Source organism: Lolium perenne, chromosome 2 (assembly GCF_019359855.2).
Source record: "Lolium perenne isolate Kyuss_39 chromosome 2, Kyuss_2.0, whole genome shotgun sequence".
Lineage (NCBI taxonomy): Eukaryota > Viridiplantae > Streptophyta > Magnoliopsida > Poales > Poaceae > Lolium > Lolium perenne.
This window is the reverse complement of record NC_067245.2, coordinates 329,453,568-329,460,385: the sequence shown is the minus strand read 5'-3', so window position 1 is coordinate 329,460,385 and position 6,818 is coordinate 329,453,568. Positions and strand designations below refer to the sequence as shown.

Genomic DNA, 6,818 nt, shown 5'->3' with positions numbered 1-6,818 from the left:
CAGCGCAGCCTAAAAGACACATGTTATGACCGCCAGCATACCAGAAAAAATTAGAGGTGGGCACAAATAAAGTGAATCAGGGTATTCCTTGGATAAATTTCTAAAATCTGAAGAAATTCCATTCAAATTTTAACAAATCTAATAGGGATTCAAAAAAATTGAGTGTGGCCTAGACCCCACAGTTATACTTGGGTCCGCTTCTTGTTGTGTCTTGTCCTTGTACTCTTAGAGAATCTCTAGTCGCGTCCCTTAAACGGCGTCTGATAGAAGGCCATATCGATCATTTGAGGGGCGCTGCAACATGATGCCGAGTTTGGGGGACGGTCATTCCCAGCCGCATCCCCAAGTGGCGTGTACAAATAAAATTCAACATAATTTATTTTTTTCATTCAAATTTTGTTATATTTTACAATGTTAAATAAAAACGGCTAAGTATAAACTAAACCTAACCGACTCGATGTCGGTCAGGACATGCGGAAGCACAGCCTCATCGTCGTTCTTCTGTGTCACCTACTCTGATGCCCGCCTCGTTGCCCTTACTTGGCTCATCTGGTGGGCGAACATTGCCGTCAGTGTCCGCGGAGCTGCCATGTGATGTTGGCCCCTCAGTGCCACCCTACATACACAGGAGGCCTTGTTATGGGCCACGTGCGCTGCTTCATGGGCAGCAGCCTCGGTGCTCTGTCGAGCATTGAGCTCAAGGATCCTCTAGCGCTCGGCCACCATGTGGAGACGTCCATACTCCTACGTTGATGTCCGCTTGACTGAGATCTCGGTGAGGCAGCGGAGGACGCCCTTTACTATTGTGCCTCTCTCTGGATGGTGGCCTACGGCGGTGGGCAGGTTGCCAGCTAAGCATATGAATCCCGGGAACCCCCTTGTGATGCTCATCATTCGCTCCATCTGGCTCGAGCGGAACGTGCGCGTCTTCGATTTCAAGGCGACGACGGCACATCAAGTTCTGGATGTCATCAGTAACACTTGGCGATCTTGGTTGTCTTGTCTCGGTAGGACATCTAGAGGGATAGTGTAGGTTTTCTCCTTTTCCTTTGGCTGTTTCTCCGCTGCTGCCATGTATCGTTCGTGGTTGGCTTGTATGCGTCGGTGGCCTATCTCTGTATGGACTTGTGTCCTTTTCACACTTGAAGCTTATTGCAAAACACACATATTTCCTGCGGGTACTCGAAAAAAAATTGTTGGGACTTTTGGAAACCAAACCCGCAGTTCATACGTGGCCTTGTTAGTTAATCAACCTTATGTGTTCTGCTCCCTAGATACTTTGGGATTACGTCGAATTTAGCAGAATATTTCTACACAAATCTTACTTTGCACGCTAATCATGGCATGATCTAAAGCTCTTGGACGTGTGAAGAATACAATGTATTGAAATATTTACAAGATCACAGTTCGGAGGTAGACAAAAAACGGTGTGTAATTACAAGGATTCTCCTATATTACTTGCTATAACTCCTACAGAAAAAATACCTAGAACGAAAACATGAAATCAACTAGCTCCTCCGGGATCGATCTGGACACACTAGTAGAAAAAGGGGCAATAGGCCCGGTACATTTGGGCCTTCAGTCCCGGTTCCCGAACCGGGACCAATTAGGCGGGACTAAAAGGGGTACCCTTTAGTCCCGGTTCAAAGATTAACCGGGCCTAAAGGCCTCGACACGTGGTGCGGCCAGGGAGCTCGCGGTGGAAGGCCTTTGGTCCCGGTTCGTGGTACGAACTGGGCCTAGGTTTCTCTGCCGCGGCAGAGAATTGCTATTTCTCTGCCGCGGCACAGATTTAGGCTGTACCAGCGTTTCTCTGCCGCGGCAGAGAAACAGGGCGTTTCTCTGCCGCGGCAGAGTTTCAGCAATGCATATATATCATTCAAGAAACCACAAAAAATCGTCATGAATATATATAGACATCGTCAACAGTACACGACATCGTCAACAGTACACGTAATGCATGCATATTTACAATACAACATCTCCTCGACGAATATCCTCCCCCGTCACGATCTGCCGATAGTGCTCTCCACCTGGGGTAAGGGCCTCGGTAATAAAGAATCCCGCGATTTTCTCTTAAATTGCTTTTATTTGATCCTCCGTTATGAGAGTGTCCCGCAGGCGTGTCATCTATATTTAAAAAAGGAGATCAATATATGAATGGAACTCAATACAATAGATGGTACTAATTAAGATTAATTGTGAAATTTTGTTATCGTACACGAGTGTGGTGTATACGGGCATCCCCACCCTTGGGACAGGCCATGTCACGCATGAAGGTGCAGACGTAGTATCCACATAAGTTATTCCCTTGTTCCTGCCTCATACACTTTACGAAAAAATAGTTCGATCAAACTAATAATCAAGCATCGTATTGAAAGTAAATATCATATATAAAGTTTCACGAACATAGCTATATATATAGTACTACTTACAGGGTAATCTTCAAATGTAAGCTCCGGTTTCCATTTACCCGGAACAGTATTGATGAACCGTTTCCAAGCCCTGCCCGGCAAAAAATAATGAGTAAATGAGTAATTGATTAGTTGATGATATCTTCGAATTAGAGCAGATGAAGATGCCAATACGAAATTGATTGAAACTACCTCTGGAGGATGGCAGCCATGTCCGCCCATTCCGCATATTCTTTACGTTTCGAGTCCATGACTTTTACGACTCCAAGGTGAAGATCAATGATTAGGAGAATAAAGTGGAATCTGCACAAGCATAGCTCAATGATTACGAGAATAAAGTGGAAGGTGCACAAGCATAATGTATGTTATATATAACACTCACTTGAAGTTGTAGGGAAAGAATATATCATCTTTGTCTGCTTGCTTCTCTAAAAACATTACGATGTTGTCCTCTGTGTCCTTGGCGAAGTTTCGAACCGTAACTTCATGAACTGTGTTTGGGTCTATGAACCCCAGCGGTAGGAGCTTGCCTCTTTTGTATTCCAGCTTCTTCATTCTGCATAATTAAATGTATAGCGTACACAAAGAATATAATGAGGATAATTGTTAGTGCAAATGAATGAGCTACAAACTTAATTACACAAATAAATCACTTACAGGCAGTAGCAACTGATGACAGCTTTGTCGAGGGCGTCTTGATTGAATAACTGAAACAGTTCTTCTAACTCAAGGTTTATCTCGTCTTTCCCCCGGAAGTAATGCTCATCTCTAAGATACACCGTGAGGTAGGCATCACCTCTTCGACAGGCTTTCATGTACCATTCATGCAACCTTCGCATCTGAGTCCCTAGACGCGCAAGCTCGCCAGGTTTGACGAGATCAGATCCGTATCTATACTTGTTTACCACTTGAGCCGTTGGATAGTAATCTTCGTACTCAACTGATGCTCCCTGAGCTCTAGCCGCCCGTTCGATCATCGATGCCGTCTCTGGATCATGATAGGGCTCCACGATGAAGTGGGGTACGGCCTGAATGTCCTGCTGTCCAAGCTGGGCGACTTTTTTTGCTTCTTTGCTCGCTTTAGAGGACTGTCCAAGAGAGCGGTCATAATCAGCTCTCAGCTCAGGTCTCTTCATTCTCGTCTCGGCAAAGTGCTTCACTGTCTGCGGTGGAATAAACATCTTCCTCGGCGCAAGAAACGCCTTTTGCTCTTCAGTCTGCTCATGTGGTAACAACTCTGGAGTCTGTGCCCTCATTGGAGTTGATGATCTCTTCGGAGCTGTAGGAGGTGCCGCGGACCGCTTCCTCTTTTGCTTAGGTGGAGGCGGCTGAAAGGACACGGATGTCGCCTAGAGGGGGGGGTGAATAGGCGATTTAAAACTTTTACGAGATGGGCTTAACAAATGCGGAATAAAACTAGCGTTTACTTTGTCAAGCCCAAAGCCTATATACTATTGTTCACCTATGTGCACCAACAACTTATTCTAAGCAATGGTTCACCTATGTGCACCAACAACTTATGCTAAGCAATACAAGCAAGTATGTGATAGCAAGATATATATAACTTCAAGCACGATGGCTATCACAAGGTAAAGTGCATAAGTAAAAAGCTCGGGTATAGAGATAACCGAGGCACGCGGGAGACGATGATTTATCCCGGAGTTCACACTCTTGCGAGTGCTAATCTCCGGTGGAGAGGTGCGGTTGCTTAGTGCTCCCGAACGCCACAAGAGGCTCACCTTGAGGTGTGGTTGCTCGATGCACACCAACGCCACAAAGGCCTCACCCCAAGATGCGGTACTCACACCACACACCGAACGCCACGAAGGCGCCTCACCTAAATCTCCGGTGACCCTCGCCACAAAGGCCTAGGTCACGGTTCCACTAAGGGATTTCCTTCGAGGCGGAAACCGGACCTTACACAAAGATTGGGGCACACATCCACAACTTAATTGGAGGCTCCCAACAAACCGCCACAAAGGCCTAGAATCCGTCTAGGGTTCCAAGAACCCAATAGTAACAACTTCCTTGCTTTCACCTCCACGAATCACCGTGGAGAACTCAAACCGATGCACCAAATGCAATGGCAAGAACACCACAAAGATGCTCAAGTCCTTCTCTCTCAAATTCCAACAAAGCTACAAAAGCTATTGGGGGAATAAGAGAGGAAGAACAAAGGAATTCACAAAGAACACCAAGATCAAGATCTAGAGAGTTCCACTCACAAAGAGATGGATTTGATTGGTAGAAATGTAGATCTAGATCTCCTCTCTCTTTTCCCTCAAATGGGGGCAAGAATCATGGAGGGATTGAGAGATAGTGCAAGCTTCTCTAGTTCAACAATGGAGGAGAGAGAGAGTGAGAGAAGCTACAGCCCAAGGAGGAAGAAGGGGGGTATTTATACCCCCCAAGAAAATCGAGCCGTTTGGGCAAAACCAGGACCGGATAATCCGGCCTAAGTAAGGGCCGGATTATCCGGGGGCCGGATTATCCGGCCTCAGGGACAAAACCTGGACAAAATCCGGCCAAAAATCCGGCCCCTATACTGAGCAGCAATTCCTCAGGTCCTTAGCCGATTTCGGGGGGATAATCCGGCCCGGATATTTCCAAAATATCCGGCCTAAGCAAACTGCAGAAACACCAAAACTAAAACGGGCATAACTTTTGCATCCGGACTCCGATTTCGATGATCTTGGGCTCGTTGAAATCACAACAACGAGCTCTACAACAATATGCATAGAAACATCATAGTCCAGCAAAGGAGGATAGAAACAAATGATGAAAGGTTTGACCTATCTCAAAAAGACATACCGGTAAAACCTCCAATCTTGAAAATGCAACAAGTTGCCCATGGAAAAACCATTCTCAATGAACTAGAGCTTGTCATGAGAATAAGCACAAGCTCTAAAACATCACATGGATAATATCCAAATAAAACCAAGTAAGATGATGAACCAAACTCGAAAACGCAACAAGTGATCTATGCGAAATCCGTTTTCGATGAACTAGAGCTTGTCATGAGAATAAGCACAAGCTCTAAAACATCACATGGATAAGGTCCAAATAACAACCAAGAAAGATGATGCAAGGATGCAAAGGTTTGAGCTCTCTCCGAACGATACGATCGAGTTACTCACTCGAGAGCCCTCTTGATAGTACGGCAACTAAACTATAAACCGGTCTCCAACTACACTATGAGACCGGTGAGAAAGAAACCCTATCAAGAGCAAACCTTATACTTGCGCATTCCACTTGAGCTCGATGACGACGATCTTGACCTCAACAAGATGGAATGCCTTTCTTGCTTGTGCTTGCTTGACGAAGTCTTGTGGATTGCTCCCCCATAATCCACCATGGGAGAGCTTCTTCTTCGGCGCATCTTCACATAACCATGACTACCATGTGGATTGCTCCCCCATGATCCACCATGGGAGAGCTTCTTCTTCGGCGCATCTTCACATATCCATGATCACCATATGGATGGCAAGACTCAAGCAAAGGATCTCTTCGAGATGGCTCATCTTGAACTTGCACATCATTTCTTCATTCTTCATCATGTTGATGTCTTGAAGTAACTTGAGGGCTCACTTCATCTTCATCTTCATGACATACTTGACACTTGATATCCTTCATCAGTTTCTTCTTATTTCAACCTTGAAGCCAACATATGGTTCAAGAATTGCCTATGGACAGCACCTACAAATATAACTCAATGCAAACATTAGTCCATAGGGATTTTCATTAATTACCAAAACCACACATGGGGGCTCCATGCACTTTCAGCGGCGGAGTCTCCTGACTAGGAGGAGGAGGCGGCGGAGTATTTTCACGCGGAGGAGACTGGTCATGGATAGGGGAATCATCATCGCGCAGAGGAGAATCATCACGCGGACGAGACTGCACAGGTGGCGGAGGAGGCGGAGGTGGCCTGCTTGTTGGCTTCTCACCTGGAAACACAATGTTCTCCTTCCGCCATTGCACGGTGGTTCTACGGGCTTCTCCCAGTTCTTTGATTTCCCCATCTTCACCTGCAGGGTGCTCAAGCACCAACCCCTCATAATCTCTCAACACTTCATCCACCATCACAACAGCAAAGTCGTCTTGGACCGGACGGCAATGGTAAGACCTTGTAGGTAAGAGGATGCCGACCGCCGCCTTGAAGGATAGGTTGAAAACTTTAACATGCAGCTCACAAGGACGGCTCTCAGTGAGATCATCCACGGGGGGGTAGCGAGGAGGCTCGACCACCTGGTCATCATCATCATCATTATCCACCTGCTGAGAGGAAGCCACGCTGCTTTTCCGGTGTGGTTGAGATTGCAGCGGGGCGAGGGCATTGAGCAATGCAGGATCTACAGCCTGCCCCTGAGCCATCTGAGATGTAAGTACTTGGGTTACCATGGT

At 46.3% G+C, this 6,818-nt stretch overlaps 1 long non-coding RNA gene across 1 annotated transcript; it reads right to left on the bottom strand.

Annotated features, from left to right (window-relative positions):
- Positions 1-2,221: 2,221 nt before the first annotated feature.
- LOC139835374 (uncharacterized) lies at positions 2,222-2,803 on the bottom strand. The gene is made up of 3 exons (XR_011751176.1): positions 2,607-2,803; positions 2,436-2,505; positions 2,222-2,329 (listed from the first exon to the last, which is right to left on the bottom strand). It is a non-coding gene; the product is annotated as an uncharacterized lncRNA (long non-coding RNA).
- Positions 2,804-6,818: the final 4,015 nt, after the last annotated feature.